The sequence below is a fragment of the Chiloscyllium punctatum genome, chromosome 50 (genome assembly GCF_047496795.1).
Source record: "Chiloscyllium punctatum isolate Juve2018m chromosome 50, sChiPun1.3, whole genome shotgun sequence".
NCBI classification, from domain to species: Eukaryota; Metazoa; Chordata; class Chondrichthyes; order Orectolobiformes; family Hemiscylliidae; genus Chiloscyllium; species Chiloscyllium punctatum.
In genome coordinates, this window is record NC_092788.1 from 24,329,306 (window position 1) to 24,348,701 (window position 19,396).

The window sequence follows — 19,396 nt, forward strand, 5'->3', positions numbered from 1 at the left end:
GCTGCCAAGTTACCAGCATGCAACGATTGCCTGAAAAATAGCTCTCCTCTCGGTACCTTTATTGAGTAGTAACTGGTAAAGCCGAACCCCAAAGAAGAAAAGAAGACAGGAATATAGAGAAGAACTGAAAGTTTCTTGGTTTTGAGATTGGAAGTTTTGTTTTGTAGGTATTAATTAGAAGTAGAACCGGACGAGTATCGTGGGGGTGGGGGAGGTAAAAGATAGGTTAGAGGAAGAAGTTGTAAACAGACGTTCGTCTATTGTTCCCTGTTATACTTTAAGAAATAAAGTTGTTAATTTTTACTTTAAATATTTTTGGAGTCTAGAATTGTCACAGAATATGCAGTGGATAAAACTTTTCCCTGTTGCTGGTTTTAAATTAAGCAGGATAATTTATCCTATGTTGTAATGCTACAACCCTACAGGAATGTGTTTTACTCTTTGCTGTCCTGTGGAACAGCTGAACCAAACACTCAATTCAAGGTCGGCATAACATGCTGCCCTGACTAGGTCTGCATACATCCTGTGAGAGAAGAACAGAAGTAAAGATAGCTCCCTTCCTATGTCTGTTTCCCGTATTCCGACAGTTCAGTTCTATTCAGGTCTGTGATCATTCCCTATTTTAGGTGAATTCAATTTCATTGAAATTCTCCACGAGAGTGATGCACGTCTCCATACGCAAATCTGGTGTTGGATTTATTGATGCTAACGTACAGATGTAAGGGAGTTATAAATTCCATGTCAGTCGTAGTGCATAGAGAAGGAATGGCTTTTTGTGGCACAGGGAAGAAACTGCGATGTCTAAGTGAGAGAAAAGGTTTATTGCGATCATCCCTGAGAGTGTTGTTGAGGCAGTATTTGGGGTACAGTGGATAGACTTCCTCACAAGTTTCAACAGACTAATCCTTGGGATGATGGCTCCATGAACAGAGAGTGAAGCTCAGTGAGAGAATAAGAAGTGATTGCATTGAACCTTAAGGGGGATGGACAGTCACTCATGATGTTCTAACCAGGCACTGATACGGTGATAACTTCCATGGCTTTGTTTTTTTTGGTTCTCAATAGGTAAAGAGTCTCTGACGACGTCCCCCTCATCCCACCCCCACTCCACATATTGATTGAGAGAGACAGAGGGTCAGTCATTGAATAAACTCTCCCCACATTAATACAGTGCATTGAGTGTGTGATCCTGCACTGAACGTCATGTTATCCACAATCCCGACAATAGCCACAATACCGTCATTCTAAAACAGATGACTAATCCCACCAGCTTCTGACATCTATGGAGAACATGGGTCTGCCTTCTCAGAGATGGAGGATGCCTCTCTGAGACTTGACACAAAATATCTGACTTCCTTCCTCACTGCCAGCGTTAAACCACGTTAAAATGTCATGTGTCCCACTTGTAATGGAGCCACGAGGAACATCATGGAGTCGTCTCTGAGTGCATTCTCTGTTTTATTGATTTGTCAGGTTGGAGCATCAATGACACTCTCCTCAAGGTGTTGAATGGCCTCCTCCAGGTCCCATGGAACAGGTTCATGGGTCTGACTTGACCCTGCCTGTTCCTGTTTAACAGATTGGTGTGGTAACCAGACTCCCCTTCTTCCTGTGGAATAGGCAGGAGGATTGAATGGGCTATCCCTCTCTTTGTTCAGTAGCTTATATGGGCTGAATGGCTTCCACATATCCGTTTCTAACGCGCTTGAGATGCTGAATGAGCTTTTCATTTAATTGTGAAAATGTAAAGTGTCTGGCCTTGCTGTTACATGAATGTTACCGACACTTTAACGGCACAAGCCTGAATGCTGTTCGGGTCTTACTGCACATAGGCACTGACTGGTTCAGGAGCTGAGGTGTGACACATTGTTCTGAACATTGGGTGATCTTCAGTGACCATCCCCATTTCAGATCTTATGATAAGGAAAGACAGTGATGAAGCAGCTGAAGATGTTTGTTTTAAGGTAGCTTCCGGGAGGATCTCCTGCCGAGACGTCCCCGGACTGAGAGGATTGTCAGTCACCGACTACAAACATCTTCCTTTGTGCTCTGAAAGACCCCAAACCAGTGGGGTGGGTACACCTGATTCCCATTAAGCTCAAATAAGTAGGTGGTCCTGATGCCATCCTCATTCAAATACTGCCTTGTTATCAAGGTTTTTCACTCTTTTCTGAGCCCCTGTGTTCACCTCTTCTTCATATCAATAGACGATAGTGTATGTGTAGGGAGTATTTTCCTCTCATAGAGGGTAATCAATGCCAGGAATTATCTGGGCTATATAGTGAGGTGAGTTACATCAAGGAAAGTATTCAAAGAGGTGGTACATGAATTTTTGACCTGTCAGAGAGCTAAGGCGTGTAAAGAATTGGATATTAAAGACGAGTTAATGCCAACTGTAGATCAGCCATGATGGTATACAATAGCTTGATCGTCCGAGTTACCTAATCTTGCGCCTTATGTTCTCATGTTCTGTAATTACAACGTTAATGATTATAATTTTCCTGAACGTTCTGTTATTGAATGTTGCAGTCAGAGAGAGTAAAGTATTTTGTGAGTCATCTCTGGGTGAGGTATGGGGGCTGTATTCACAGTGAATATGGGTCTCCAACATGACCAACAAATGAAGCACAAGTTGCAGAGAGGAGACACTCTGTAAAGAGACCAGAGGTGTCTTTCGAAACCAACCTGGTTTTCCAAATAACATTTTCCAACCCATGAAAAACCGTGTGTGACAGTCTTGAGTGATTGAATGATATCCTGTCTTCCTGTGGAACCGGCATTTGGAGCAGGTGGCCTCCATCTGGTACTTTAAGGAGCTGTGAGGAGCTGAATGGAACATAGGAACATAGGAATGAGTGGGCTATTAGACACTTTGTCACCGCTCCACCACTCAAAAAGTGATGTGATTGTGGTCTCAGCACCACCTTTCTGCCTGTACACCATTTTCCTACATTCACGTGTTTGTCAAATGTTTGAATACAACACAACTTTGAATAAATGTAATCATCCAGGCACCATAAACTTCTGGGGAAGGGAATTTCCATTTGAACAATCCTTTGAGAATTTCTCATTTGTGCTCCAACCAATGTTGGAGGATCATTGTTTCCTTTTGCAGTCCCACTCCCCCACTGGTTACAACAAATTTTAAATGCAACCAGTTTAGTTAGGTGGCCAATGACATAGACATCAGAGTAGCTTATTTTCTAGAAAAAAAATGTGAGACACAGAACTTTGAACTCATAGCAAATGGTAAATTGGCAGAGTGTCCTAAACGTTATTCTGCCTTTGAAGTTATTTTGCTCACACAAGATGCTGGTAATGGGATTTCTTTCTGCAATAGTTGGATTTAGCTGAATTCCGTTTGTTTCAGGCAGTGGAGAGATTCTCATGAATCCTCACCAGGAATCCTTCACAAATGGTAAAGATAACTCAGGGATTTTATGGTCTCACGCTTTGCTATTGGGTGGAACAATGTATGAGAGAGGGATCAATCGGCTGCTGCTTCTCAGGCAGGGAACATCTTTCTCCATCTCTGTGTTGGAACATACAATAACATCAACTGATCACCAAACTGAACCATGTGCGGTCTCCTGGAACATTCTCTTGAAAACCTGATTATGGACTATATGCAGGTGCATCATTGCTTTTGTTGTACACAGCGCCTTCCGATCGCAAACAAATGTTCCCACTTTATGAATTATTGACATGCTTTCATGTATCTGTGTAATTTGTAAATATTGGTAGGTGTCGTCACAGTACATATGTTCATATCAATACACCTTTTTCTTAAAATGTATTCTCTAGCTTTAGACTCCCTGACAAGAGAAAATATGTGTCAAGCTGATGCACTTTTCAGAAAGTCATGGATGGTTTAATAATATTTCCCAGGTAAGTTCGAAACAGATAACTACCCCATAATAAAAGGCCCTCATTCCAGGAATGAGTAAATGGAAACCTCTGCGAAAATCTTCGAAAACAATTATATCCTGTTTTTAGTTTCTGGGTACAAAAACGCACGCAGTGTATCAGATGTGGTCTCAGCAATGCCCTGTACAGATGCAGTAAAGCATTCCTGATATTAAACCTGATACCCTTTGTTGATAACTGTATCATGGCACTTACTTCCAAATCACTTGCAGCATCTGCAGACTGACTTCATGTGATTCATGTCCCAGGAACATGGAAACCCCCTGAATCACAGAGTTCTGCAATCGCTCTCCATTTAAATTGTTTACCATTGTTTTATCCTTCATGTCAAAATAGACAATTCACTCAATGTTCTTGGTGCTGCAGGTTATCTCACTAACCAGTAACAGCTTTGCAACCTGAAAATAAACTTTTAGTTATATTCTCTATTTCCTGTTAACAACAGCTTCCATGTTCCTGTGTAGCAGTTCGGGCAGGTTGATTGGCCTCCTCCTGGGCTGAGTAATGTACTCAACGAGCTGAATTACTTCATTCTATATTCCTGTGTAGATCCTTCAAAGGGCAGAATGGTTTCCTTCTGTTTCACTGTAACGATTCTGTTTGACAGAATGGGGTGGTTCCCGACCATGTAACAACCTCGAGGGGTGGATTGAGAGAGCAAAACATGGGGTGGGGGAGTAGTATATCTCTGTATCAGCCTCGAGAGGTGGATTGAGGGAGCAACAAATGGGATAGGGGCAGCAGTATGTTACTGTAATAGCTTTGCTGTCCTATTACAGGCTGCTTCTCCTGCATTGGGAGAAAGGGGAGGGGGGAGGGAGAGTGGCAATGGGTGACCCTGCTCTTAGTGCCCGTATAGGTGGGGGGAATTGTGAGGTGTCTGGAAGGAGTCAGTCGACAGTTTGAACCAATAGAGTATTATTAGTGTGGGACGAAAGAGTAGGCGACAGAGAAAAAGAGGAAGCAAGTTGCTGAATTCAATAGTGAGAGTGTTCATGCCTGAGCCTTATTTGGAGATAGGGTGTGAACCTTGTTCGGGGGTAGGTTCGATAACTGATGGACAGTGAGTGTGAGGGAGCAAATAGAATGCAGTTACATTTATCCAGACAGAAGGGGGAGCATATTGTTGCTTGTCTTGAAGTGATAGACGTTTCTTCAGATCATCTCAGAGTCGAGGTGAGCCTCTCCGAATGTCTTGTTTAAGTCTATCGCTAATAACGCCACTGACACTGTTCCTCAGATTCCACAGAATCAGTTCAAGTGGAGCTTAGAAATAGCAAGGAGAAGCAAATATTGGTGTGTCATATATCTAAACCAAAACAGTTGTGAAAAATCTGAGTATCATATGCTCTGGAAATTAGATATGCAAGTACTGTGAATACTGCAGTCTTATTGGATGGTTTCAAGTTGCATCTAAACTGCATTAACTAAGTGACTGCTCATGTTGTGAAAAATAAGTGTATATGAGGTGGGTTGAAGAGTATGTTGTGAAGCAAACTAGTGAGCAGATTATTTTGGATTTGGTGTCGTGTGGTGAGGCGGGTTAATTTATAACCTTGCTCTGAAGCAGCTTTTAAGGAATAGTGGCATTAATAAGGTGCACTTTACACGGTGCCTGTATACAATATACATTCTGGTTATACATCATGGAAGACTGGAAGCTAGAGGGTCAAGTTAGCTTCAGTGAATTGGGAAAATACAACATAACATTCAGTGGGAGACAAGCAATAATTGTTAGAGTCATAGAGTCCTACAGCAAGGAGACAGGCCCTTCGGCTCAAACTAGTCTATTCTGACCAAAATGTCCATCCACGCTAACCCCATTTCCCTGTCATTGCTCCATATCCTTCTAATCCTTCCCTATCCGTGTTTTGTCCAAATGCCTTTTAAATGTTGTTAATGTTCACGCCTCTAACACTTCCGCTGGCAGCTCATTCCATATGTGTCCCAGCCTGTGTGTAAAACAGTTGGTCCTCAGGCTCTCTTATAGTCTTTCCCCTCTTTCCCCTCTGTCCTTAAACTGATGCCCTCTAGTCTGTGATTGCCAAACCCTGGGAAAAAAGACTGAGTACATTCATTCGGTCCATGCCTGTCATGATCTTATACACTTCTGTCAGATCCCCCTCAACCTCATACAGGCTAAAGTAAAATATCCCAGCTTGTCCAAACACTCCCTATAACTCAGACTATTGAGACAGTAACATCCTTGTATATGTCTTCAGCTGTCTTTCCAATTTAATAACACACTTCCTATAGCAAATTGAAAGGAAAACTGAACATTACGCTACCAGTATGGCCTCACCAGCATCCTATTAACTGTAACGTACTTCCCTGATTTCGATACTCAGTGATATACACTGCTGAAGGCCAGTGTGTCAAAAGCTTTCGTCATTGTCCTGTCTACCTGTGAATCAACTTTCAGAGAACCATGCACCTGAATTCCAAAGTCCGTCTGTTCCACTACACTCCTTAGGACCCAACCATTCCCCATAAAACTCCAAACTTGATTTGACTTTCTAAAATGCAGGAACTTATATTGATCTATATTAAAATCCATTTGCCATTTCTCAGCCCACTTCTCCAGCTGATCAAGATACAACTGTAATTTCTGAAATATCTGATAACCTTCCTCACTCTCCATGATGCCACCTGTTTTAGTGCCATTTTCAAACTTCCAAATCATGCCTGTACGTTCTCATGTAAATCATAGATATATGCAATATGTAGTGGTCCCAGTACCAACCTCTGAGGCATTCCACTAGTCACAGGCCTCCAGGCTGACCAGCATATTTCCAGTACTACACTCTGCTTCCTACCATCAAGGCAATTTTGTACCTAATTTGCCAGGCCCCTTCAATTCCATGCGATCTAACCTTCCAGAGCAGTGTACCATGTGGAACCTTATTGAAGGCCTTACTGGAATCCCCCTGGATTACGTATACCACTCGGACCTCCTCAACGTTGCTGGTCCCTTATATTAAAGAACTCCAACAAAATTGTGAATCATGATCTCCCTAGCACAAACTCCCGTGCTGAATTTGATGAAGGGCTTTTGCCTGAAACATCAATTATCATGATCCTCGTATGCTGCCTGACCCTCTCTGCTTTTCCAGCACCATTCTAATCTTACTCCGAACCACACCCTGCATATATATCCAATCTCTCTGAATCTTCTCAAGTAACCTGCCCACTAGATTTTCGGTTTACTGATCTTTAGTTCCCAGGTTTATCTTGGTAGCCTTTCTTGAATACAGCTCAGCATTCGCTACCCTCCAGTCCTCACTCTTCCGTCAGCGATGATAGAAAAGAGCCAACCAGTGCTACAGCAATTTCTTCTCTATCCTCCTATCCTCCTGCGGTGTTCCTGAATATAACTGGTCAGGACCAGGAGTTTTTAGAAATACTGCAAAGTCTGAAAAATACGTCTATTTATTTCAGGTACTAACACCAAAGAGTGAGAAAGTGACTCAATGATGGTTAACATAACAAATTAGAAAACATGTTAATCATAGGAAGTGACTTCAGAAGAATTCCAGATATTGTGGAAACAAAGAATTCTCAGAAATTAACGATCAAAAAAAAGGATGGCCATGAAACTGATAAGGAAATCAAAAATCGAACATACATGCTAACAAACAGGAACACAAAGACTGCATCAATCTGCGATCTATATTTCAAAGGAAACAAAATAAAAGCAAGGTCAAATGTGGAAATTTGGAATCGGGAGAGGAGAGGTCATTGTGGGGAACAGGGAAATGGGCAAGAAAACAACCAGTTATATTGCATCTGTCTTCATGGAGGAAGAGCCAGAAAATCCCCCAGTAATACCAAGTGATCATATCGGACTCCTGGAGCTAAGACATAAAGTCAATTCATATCAGTAACAAGATAGTGCAGCTGGGAAGAGCATTGCTAAGTCAGATGTGCTTCCTATCAAAATGTCAGAAATAAATCACCAATAGAAGTATTAATTGCACTGTCGATGACTGTGTTTTATTTTCCTGTATATTCTGCAGAGGGCAGAAACTATTGTAGATAAATTGAAGTTAGTAAACGCGATCCAAGCAGTATAGATGAATGGAAGGGATCTAAATAGCTACAAAGGGAAAAAGAGACAGTGGGGAGAACTGCAGACCAATTCACTTGACATCTGTAGGGAAACTTTTGAAATCTATTACATAGGATGATATTTTTGATATTTAGAAATTAACAGCAACAATGGAGAGAATCAGCATGCATTTCTGATAGAGATATCATATTTGATAAACTTCGGAATTGTTTCTTACAGCATAGATAATGGGGAACCACTAGAAGTGGCATATGTTGGATTTTCGGAAGGATTTCTATAAGAGCTCAAATAATGAATTCGTAAATGCAATGAATGTGAAGGGTATTTGGAGGAATATATGTAAGTGGAAAGTTAAAGTTTGGTTCACCTTTATTTAAGAGAGTCCAAAAATTGATGTAAAGTCATGTTGAAGCAGTTTCACAGCGTGTTGATGGGACTGTACCTGGAGTATTGTGCACAGTTTTGCTGAACGAATCTCAGAAAGAATATACTGACAACAGAGGATATGCAATGGGCATTTTCCAGATTAATCCCTCAGATAGCGAGATCGCCTGATGAGGAAACTCGGCCTATTTTCTCCAGTGCTTCAAAGCAGTCACCGTGAAATGTAGAACATTCAGAAAAGATATGACAAGTTGGAAATTAACAGAATACTTCCCTGGCTCTCTAATCCACATTCAAGGCAAATAATGTAATGATCTGGGACAGACCAGTTACGACTGCAATAAAGAGGAATTTCTTCACTTGGAGGGGACTAACAAACACAGGGGCATGGAAACCTGCTGCTGGCAGGGTAAGATTAGGGAGTATCCCCAGATAATCTGCAAGTGTGTCAAACAAAACAGAATATCCAGGGAACAGTTAGGACTCGTTAGGACTTGCCAAGTTGCATCCAAATCAACTTCAGTGGGAGGATACAGGAGTTAGAGGTAGAAGGCTGTTTGTGTGACTGAAGGCCAGTGTCCAATGGTGAATCCCGGGGATCAGTGCTGTGCCCCTTAATTTGGAGGTGTTGGTGTTGGACTGGAGTGGACAATGCTAAACATCACATGACACCAGTTTACAGTCTAACAGGTTTATTCAGATGCACGAGCATTCGAAGCGCTGCTTCTTCATCAAAATGCACAAACATCTGATGAAGAAACAACGCTTCGAATGCTCGTGTCTCTGAATAAACATGTTAGACTATGAGGCAATGTTGTGCGATTTTTAACCTTATTACTTGTGGTAATCATAAATGATGCAGCTGTGAATATGGATGAGGGGTGGGGCAGGGTGATAAGTAAGTTTGTGTTTCATACAATGATTGTTCGGGTGGTTGGCAGTGAGAACGAAAGTCTTATGTTTCAGGAAGATACAGATGGAATGGTCAGATGGGTGGATCAATGGTAGATGGAATGTAACCCTGATAAATATGAGGTGATATTCTTTGGAAGAAGGAACCAGACGGGGGAGGACTCAATGAATGGCAGCTCACTAGGAAGGTCAGAGGGTGCTTCTCCACACATCCCTGAATGTGATGGACAAGTTAATACACAATTTGAGAAAACATAGTGGACCGTTAACACAGCCTTTATTCATCAAAGCATAGATTATCAGAGCTATGCGGAAATTTTTTTGGCCAAGATGGGATATGGTGTGTAGTTCTGGGAACCACATTACAGGATGGATGTGATTGCACTCGAGGGGGTACAGAGGGGACTCAACAGGATGTTCCTTGGGATGGGTCATATCAGCCATGGAGAGAGGCTGGATAAGCTCAGGTTATTTAATTTGGAGGAAAGAAGGCTGAGGGGGCCGTGTTTCAGAAGGAGAAGATGACGAGGGGCATGGACAGGGTGGATAAACAGCAGCTGTTCCTTTTAGTCAAAGGCCCACAATTTTAAAGTGAAAGGTTTGAGGTTTCGTGCGGATTTGAAGACTGTTTTTCACACAGAGTTGTTGGGGTCTGAAATGCGCTTGTTGAGATGGGGGTTGTTATGATAACCTCACAACCATTAGAAAATACATGGTTGTGCACTTGAAATGCCATAAGATTCACGGCTAAACGCCTTGTGTCGGAAAGTAGGGCTAATGTAGACCGTGCTGTATTTCTGATGGTACAGAGTCTGTGCTTCTGTGATTGTATGGTTGTGGAAGGTCAATCATTGCATGGTTTAAGATAGGAATTGATGGGTTTCTGAAGAATATCTTATCAAAACGTATATGAGTGAACTTCTAATATCTTTTGAAAACATATCATTGGCAAAATTAAAAGAAAAAGTCGCGGCTTTCTTACAGTCTGTTACCGGATAATTGAGGACAGGGAAAGAGCAGAACAATGGAACAAATACTTAAGTTATGCCTTCACAGAAGAAAGCAAAACAAAAGAAAACTTCCTAGCAATACTATGGAACTTTAGTCTGGTGAGAAAAAGGGAATAGAATGAAATTAGCAACTAACAGTTTTAGAGAAAGTATTGGATTGAACGTAATGGGTATAGACAAAGTGAATAGAGATTTATGAAATGGGCATCATATTTGAGAAAGTGGCTTTTAGCAAAATTATGGAGAAGGTATCAATGCAATACGAGTGGAATCTCAGAAAGATTTTTGATAAAGCCCCAAGCCTTTCGTGCAAATTCGAATCCTGTGGGACTGGGGCTAATATGTGGTCATGGTTTTAGATTGGGAGAGCTGGCAGGAAACACTGATAAGGAACAAAACCATGATTTTTGAACGGAATGCGTGGATGATATAACAAGGATCAGGATTTGGAATCCAGCTATTCCCAGTACAAATCATATCTTTGGTTGAGGGGCTCAAATGCAATATTCCTAAGTCCACTGACAGCACTAAATGGTGTCAGCTTGTGAGTTGGTGAGGAAGATGTAAATAAAGCTCCAAGGTGATTGAGACAAGTGGAGTGACTGGCAAATACCTGGCAGATGGAGATCATTGGGAGAGATGTGATGTTGTGTACATTGATGGGAACAATAGACTGGCAGCCTATCATTTGAAAAGAGATTGGTTGAAAAAGTGTTGCTCTATAAAGGAAATTAAGCTGCATTTTTATTTATTTCTGTGCAGCCCTCTGAGTCCATGTAGGACAGTCAGTTCTGAACACGGAAGTCAATACTGGGAATGGCTTTGGCACGATGACCAGTGCATATAGACCCAGCAAGTGGGGAGCTGTAAAATTGAACATAAACTTGATCTTCCTGTAGACCAGTCAATGAAAGCAATGTTGCAGGAGCAGCAAGCAGTTAGGAAAATAAATAATGTATTGACATTTATTTCAGGGAGATTTGGATGCAGGAGTAAGGGTCATTTACTGCAGCTGTACAGGGCCTTGGTGAGACCTCACCTCGAACATTGTGCAGTATTGTGTGCAGTTTTCGTCTCCTTACCTAATAAAGGACAAAACTGACATTGAGGGAGTGCAGTGAAGCACGACCAGACTGATCTCTGGGATGACGGGTTTGTTGTAGGAGCAGGGTTTGGGGCAACTGTGCCTGTATTCCATGGGTTTTAGGAAAATGAGTGGAGATCTCAGTGAGATATATAAAACTCTGACAGGGCGAGACAGATTGGAAGCAGGGATGACAGTTCTCCGGGCTAGCATGCCTAAAACATGGGGGCACAGCCATATCATATTTAATAAATGCGTGTTATCGGAGAACTGCCTGTATATTGAATGGTGCCACAAAATTGATGGACCGAAGGGATTACAGCAGTTCCAACTTTATATTTCACAATGTTTAAACATATTCAGTGAAATGAACAGTGTTTGGGGAAAACTCCATTGAGGAGGCCTTTGGTCATGCCTTAGCATGGGGAAAGCTCAATATGTTGAATGACCTCCTCCTTTCCCAATGTTTCTGTGCAATCCGTGGGAAAGCTCTGTAAATGTTGTCACAAGCTCTCAGATGTTAGGAAGGAGGCCTCTGCAGGGTCAACAGAACTGTTTTTCCCATTCCCTTTTCCGATTCTGAGGCTGGGGCCGGGTGTTCTGTCCGATTATATCCTTTCAGACCTTGGAGCAGTTTCATACAATAGTGTGTCTTGCTTAGCAGATTTAGAGACCATTGAAAAAGTGATCACATGTCTGTGTGGCTGGAGCCAATTTTAGGCCACACCAGGAAAGCAAGGGAGATTCACTTCCTGGAAGTATATTGGTGAAGATCAATGTTTACAATCAACATTGGACACAAGATCACGATTACTGACACCAGATTTTAATTAATTTTATTAATTACTTTTAACTTCCACCAGCTGCCAGGCCATTAGCCTGGTCTTGATTAGTAATCTATTGACATTTCCACAACAGCACCATCTGCACATGGGGACTGTCTGAAACCACACTGGCCTGGTTAGTTTTGTGCTGCTTAAAAGCTCTGTCAAAAAGAATTCCCACTAATTTGACTTTCGTGATGGGACTAAAGGGGAGGTAAATGGTCAGATTGTAGTTATTCCCCTCTTAGGGGAGTGGACATAGTTGAGTAATGTTCCAGTTTGCCAGGGAGATGTCAGAGTTGGAGCTGGAATGAAACAGCTTCCCCAGGGACACGGCTTGTTGTGCAGCACAAGTCTTCAGTCCTATTGCAGGAATGGTGTCAGGGCCCATTGTCTTTGTCGTATCTACTGTGTTCAGCTGTTTCTTCATGTCACGTGCTGCGAAGCGAATTGATTGAAAACTGGCATTTGTGATTCTGTGGTATCATGATGAGGTTGAGGGGTTTCATCCACTCAACAACGTTTCATCCGCAATGCCATCTTCTGTGTTCGAAGTGAATATGCTTCCCTCTGTTTTTCGCCCTGACCATGATTAAGATGTCCATTGTGTCAATGATGCCTGTCTTATGCAGTTTCAGAATCAAGGAACTTGTCACCATGCATTATCATTCAGTCTCCATGGTACAGCGCTCCAATTTGGATGGAATGTTTGAGCATCTTTGACATACTTCTTTGGAAATTGTTCAAAAACAGAAATTGCTGAAGAAACTGCAGACGATGTTGCAGCATCTTCTGGAGTGAATGCAGAGTGAAACTTTCAGGTCCAGTGACCCTCTACAAAGCTGTCAGTTTCTCCAGCAATTTTTGTACTTTTATTTGCAGTATCCATAGTTATTTGTTTAATTGAAAATTTATTCTGTAACTATTCATTTCTGGAGAAACTCAGCAGATCTGTCTGCATCTGCAGAGACAGAAACAGAGTGAGCATTTCATGCCCAGTGTGACACTTCTTCAGAACTGAAAAGGATTGGAAACTGGGATTTTTAATCGCTTGCCAGAGGGGGGGGATGGGTGACAGTGAAAAGAGGGTGTGGCAAAGATAAGCAGGCTTTTAACAGTGGTGAGCAAGAAGATAACGAACGGGTTGAAATTAAGACTTGGCTGGGGAAAGGGATTCTCTCTACTGAGTGCAAGATAAATAAGACACAATCACACAAGGGAGGCCAGGAGGGAGAATGTTGACTATGTGACATTATATAGATCTGGCCATAATTACGTTTTCACTGTCAGGATCATCACCCCTTTTAATTTAACACGATATTATACATGGCAATAAAACAATACTCAGCCCAAACTTCATATTGTTATTTGTTTTTCTCCATATTACAAAATACTAAGAAAGCAAGAAACGTTTACTAGTGACAATAAGAAGTCAAACACATGAATTCATGTGTTTGACTTCTTATTGTCACGAGTAAACGTTTCTTGCTGTCTTAGTATTTTGTAATATGGAGAAAAACAAATAACAATATGAAGTTTGGGCTGTGTATTGTTTTTCTGCCATGTTTAATATTGTGTCAAATTTGCAGTGCGTATCTTTAAATGTTTGTTCTTGAAGTTAGTACTGGAATATAGAAGGTTGAGGGGTGACATTGTAGAAGTTTATAAAATCATGAGAGGTATGGATAGGGTGAATAGCCACGGTCTTTTCAACGGGATGGGGGAGTTCAAACATACAAGGCACAGCTTAAGGTGAAAGACGGAAGATTTAAAAGGAACTAAGGAGCAACAGTTTTACACAGTGGGTGGTGTGTGTATGGAACGAGCTGCCAGAGGAAGTGTGGTAAATGCATGTACAGCTGCAACATTTGAAACTCATTTGGACAAACATATGAATGGGAAACAGTTCGAGGCATATGGGCCAAATGAAAGCAGATGGGCTGAGCTTAATTTGGAAGACCTGGCCAGCAAGGACATTTAGAAAAGCTTCACACAGGGTCAGTGTAGTTTTGTGAAAGGGAAATTATACTTTGCCCTGTAAAATCATGCAAAGTACTTCTGGAGATGCCAGAGAATGTAACAAGCGGACTTGATAAAGTGGATCTGGTAAAAACCAGGCTTTCCAGAGCTTTTCCATAAAGTATTGCAAAATAAAAGTTCTTACACAAAACTGAAGTTCGTAGGATGACGGCGAATGTGGTAACATGGGATGATGATTGGTTAACACATAGAAATCGGACAGTCAGGATTAATGGATCTTCATGCTCAAGGTCTTTCTGCTGGAGTATCACAAATATCAGTCGAATGGCATCAGTTATTTACAAGGTAAAAACAATGACTGCAGATGCTGGAAAGCAGATTCTGGATTAGTGGTGATGGAAGAGCACAGCAGTTCAGGCAGCATAAGGAACAGCGAAATCGACGTTTCGGGCAAAAGCCCTTCATGAAGGACTTTTGCCTGAAATGTCGATTTCGCTGCTCCTTGGATGCTACCTGATCTAAAGTGCTCTTCCAGCACCACTAATCCAGAATCAGTTATTTACATTCTATATTGATCGCCTGATGGCGGAAGCTAAATGCAATGCACATTCAAGGTTGTGGATGACTCTGAGAATCAAAAGGCCGGTTGTTATTTAATGGAGGGGACTCCCAGAAAAGGAGTGTTCCTATGTATGAAACATAGGAAGTAACTAGGTTGGTTCATTAGGCAGCTTCCTGGGCTGAAAGGGTTGAGTTGTTGAGAATCTCTAAAATGGTGAGGCGATTATTCATTGGGGTTTAAATGAATGAGGAGTGATACCGCTGAAAAATAGAAGACACAGAAGGGGCTTGAGAAGGTAGGTATTGGCAAGTTGTTTCCACTCCTGGGTGGAGTCTCAAACTCGAGGATATCGATACCGAATATGGAACATCGATTTCAATCTGAGACACAGAGTGATGTCTTCTCTCAGAAGGTAGTAAATGTCCAGAACTCCATAACCCAGAGAGGTATAGAGGGATACACGGAGTAGGCAAGAAAGTGGAGTTGAGCCCAGGAGTAGATCAGCCATGTTCGTATTAAATGACAGGGCAAATCTGAGGGGCCGAATAGCCTACTCTATTTATTCATTTCACATGTTATGCTCTTGGAAAGTAACTGGTTGTTTTCCTGGAAGTTGTGTTGTGAAATGTTGCATTCAGGGAGAGCAGAGGATTTGCTTGGATTAACCCGGGTGGGGTATGTGGGCTGTATCCCAGCGTATCTGGTTCTGTAACATGACGCAAATTTGGAAACAGGGATTGGCGGTGGGGTCGCTTCCCAACCCAGCCTGCATTTTCCAAATACCTTTCCAAAACTACACCTAACCATCCGAGTGACCTCGATCTGTCCCTATATAGCAGGTCTGAAGGGCTGAATGGAACATCAGAACACAGGGCTGAGAGACACAAATGGGCCATTCGGCCCTTTGAAACTACTCCACTAGTAAATAAAAGAGGAAATGCTGGAAAATCTCAGCAGGTCTGGTAGCATCCGTAAGGAGAGAAAGCTAAAAATAAAGGGGAGAAATATCGAGGCATTTTTCCTCATATAAATACCTCTTTATAACTCCCTTTCTATTAGGTTTGACAAAGGGTCAGTTAGATTCGAAACGTCAGCTCTTTTCTCTCCTTACAGATGCTTCCAGACCTACTCAGATTTTCCAGCATTTTCTCTTTTGGTTTCAGATTCCAGAATCCACAGTAATTTGTTTTTTTTTTCCACCACTAAATAAGGTCGTGGCTCATCTCATTGTGGTCCCAGCTACACTTTTATCTCCATGTACTATTATCCCTGATTCACCGTCTATGGACAACCAGATGAAACTAGCCTCAATATAAAATAAAGAGTCATATATCACAAAGAGAATTCCCACTTGAATGAATTTTCCTAATTTCTATTCTGACTGAGGTTGGAGGGTGTCACTGTTTCCTTTTCTAGTCCCACTCCTCCACTGCTCACAACAAATTTTAAATGTAACCAGGTTCGTGATATGGCCAATGATAAAGGTCTCAGACTGGATCAGGTTCAGTGATAGGAACAAGTCAGGCAGATTTCTTTAGTCATCCACAAGTAATTAATAGGACTAATGGATGCGCATGGTGGATCTGTGGTTAGCACTGCTACCTCCCATCACCAAGAAGCTGGGTTAACTACCAACCTTGGGCTATGCTCTGCGTGGAATTTGAGTATTCTCTGTGCAGGAATCTGTGTGGGTTTCCTCACGATACTCCAATTCCCTCTCACAGTCCAAAGATATGCAGCTTAGAGTGGATTGGCCATGCTAAATTGTCCATAGTGCCCAGGCATGTGTAGGTTAGGTAGGTTAGTAATGGAAAATGCAAGGTTACATGGATAGAGAAGGGGTGGGGAAGGTTCGGGGGGATGCTGTTCAGAGGGTCACTGTGGACTTGATGGATGGGATGGCCTGCTTCCACACTGTAGAGATTCTACAAAAATTACAAGAAATTTGGACTATACCCAGTGGGTATATATCTGATCCACTCTCCTCTCGGTCCTGTATGTTTCAATAAGATCGCCTCTCATTCCACGTGTAACCTGTTAAAGCCTTCATAATATAAGGCCCTCATCCCTGGAATCCAAGAAGTGAAACATCTACGAACTGCTTCCAATGTAATTATATCCTTTCTCAGATAAGGAGACAAAGAAAAACTAATCTCAAACTCAGGTCTTGCGGTTTATGTTTTGTTCTTTCAGCATTGTAGGTCTTTCGAACACTCTTCCCGCAGAGCAATGGAGGCAGAGATATTGAATATTTTTGAGGCACAGACAGAAGTTTCATAAGTAACAACGGAGTCGAGGATTATCGGGGATTGGCAAGAATGTGCAGTGTGGGGGGAAATGTAGACAATGGTACCAAATGACACAGCTCCAGAAAATTCATTAATAAAGTGCAAAACGAATTTAAAATGTTGATAAAATTTTAAGGGGGAGTCCAAGATGGCCACGATCCAAAAGGTCCGCTTTGCTCGGCTTTGCATCACAGAACGGGCAAAGTGGTACTCTAACCCACTCCATCCCAGCCATTTACTTAAAATTCAACAATAAAAGAGCTATAGAATCTTTATTAATCCCGTTTTGTCGAGTGGAAATGATAAAACACGGGAAAGAATCGAGTAAGTCCCAACACACGGTGCACCCATCAGAAGCATCGAGCATGCCTGAGGCTGTAGCTGCAACCCACTCTGCTCGTTCCATGGACCCAGTTACTCACCAGGCCTTGGTTACTGAGTTCACCAACTTATGTGAAATGATTGAAGGCATGACTGAACAGAAGTCCAGCTGTGGCTAGAACCGCTGTCAGACTTTGTCCAAAAACATGAGCAGCAACTAGACAGCCTTGGAAACAGAACATACAATGTCAAGTGAGGAACTGCATTGACAGAGACTGTGATCAATTCCTCTCGGGAAAGGATCCTTCCCCTTGAAATACAGGTCCCGACCTTAACTGAACAAGATGACCACCTCGAGAACAGGGACAGGACGATGAATGTTTACATCGTCGATCTGCTGGGCCAGACGGCAGGTGGTCAGCTTTGATCTGGCTGCTGTGATTCCTTCACTTCGAAGCCGAAGTTCATTGGGTTACGGCACGGTGGTTATACTCAGACCAACACCTTTGCCCTGTCCTTGTGTGGTTACATAGTTACAGGGATAAACAAAGACTGATGGAAGCTCAGTGTGGTTTCCGATGGTTTTAATTCACGAGAGATCCAGCATTATGTTCTTTTATGACTTTTCAGCATCGGTGATTCAGGAAATAAAATCTTTTGATGATATCAAGAGAAGAGTAAGGGAACTCAGGATTCAGTATTCCTTAAGGTTCCCAGCAGTGCTCTGTATTGCTTTGAATGGATCAATGAACTCGTCTGATTCTCCAGAGAAAGCGAAAACTTTGTGGATATTTTAAGGAAAGCTGGATGTTTAGATAATCATGTTTCTCCCTTAAAGAAATTTTGTTGGATTTTTCTGGTATTAACCAGTGTTAAATTATAGTCGGGGATGGGTAGAGTTCACACTTTTAACTTCTTCATTAGTATTACTACTCGTTTTCTCTTTCTTTGCTTGTGTCGGAGGTGTGGCTCAAGCTGGAGGGAGTTACAAAGGTAGTTGTGATGACAGACTGCCGACCTAAGGACAGTTGAAGCCTGTTTTTTGTTATTAATTGCCCTGAATGCCATATTGGTAGTGGGCAGAAGATAAAATTTTGGGATATGTTGGCGCCCCCAATGGGCGGGGTAAATTTCCATATAAAATGTCATTGGCACTTGGGATTTTGTTTCGTTCGTTGTTTTTTTTTAATGTGTTTAGCTTTGGAAAGTTTTGCGAGCTTGTTAGTTGTAGTAGTAATAGTTTGTATCGTTTTTAGGGTCGCTGAGTGTTTTATCATTAATGCTCAGCGATGTGTAATTCGATGTGAAACTCTCTCGAATTCAAATGTTGCTGCAATGTGTCATGGATTATTATGTGGTTAAATGGTGTACCTGAAACATTAAGGGTAGTGATCTGCCAGTCAAGAGGAAAAATATAATTGCTCGTCTTAAAATCAAAGAGGGTGGATGTTGCTCTATTGCAGGAGATGCACCGTGATGACAAGGAACATTTGATATTACAGCAGGGCGGCTATGATCGGGTTTATTTCGCGTCTTTTAATACTAGGAGTAGGGGAAAGGTCAGAATGGATAGTAAGAATCTTCCATTTAAATTACTAGATTGTATTAAACACTCATGGAAGGATCATGATCCTCAAAGTCTTGAACTGTGGGAATTAATACAGTATTTTGAATTGCCACCCAGTGCACCCGCTTAAAATCCTGGTACATGCATTTCCCAAATTAAGTTATCTTGCATCATGGCACATTATTGTAGAGGATATTTCAACTCTCTTATGCACCCCACGGTGGACAGAATGTCCAAAGGTCCCCAATACCCTCGTCATAATGTACGCAATTAGTGGATTTGTGTGCAGAACTAGAGCTGGTGGATGTCTGGAGGCAGTTCTACTTCACAAGTAGAGATTTTATTTTCTTCTTGAACTCGCATAAATAGCACAAGAGGGTTGATCTCTTCCCCATCCCTGAAACAATCTTAGGTTCGCTGGCATCCTGCACAACTGGGAATATTACCCCAACATACCTGCCCCAGAAA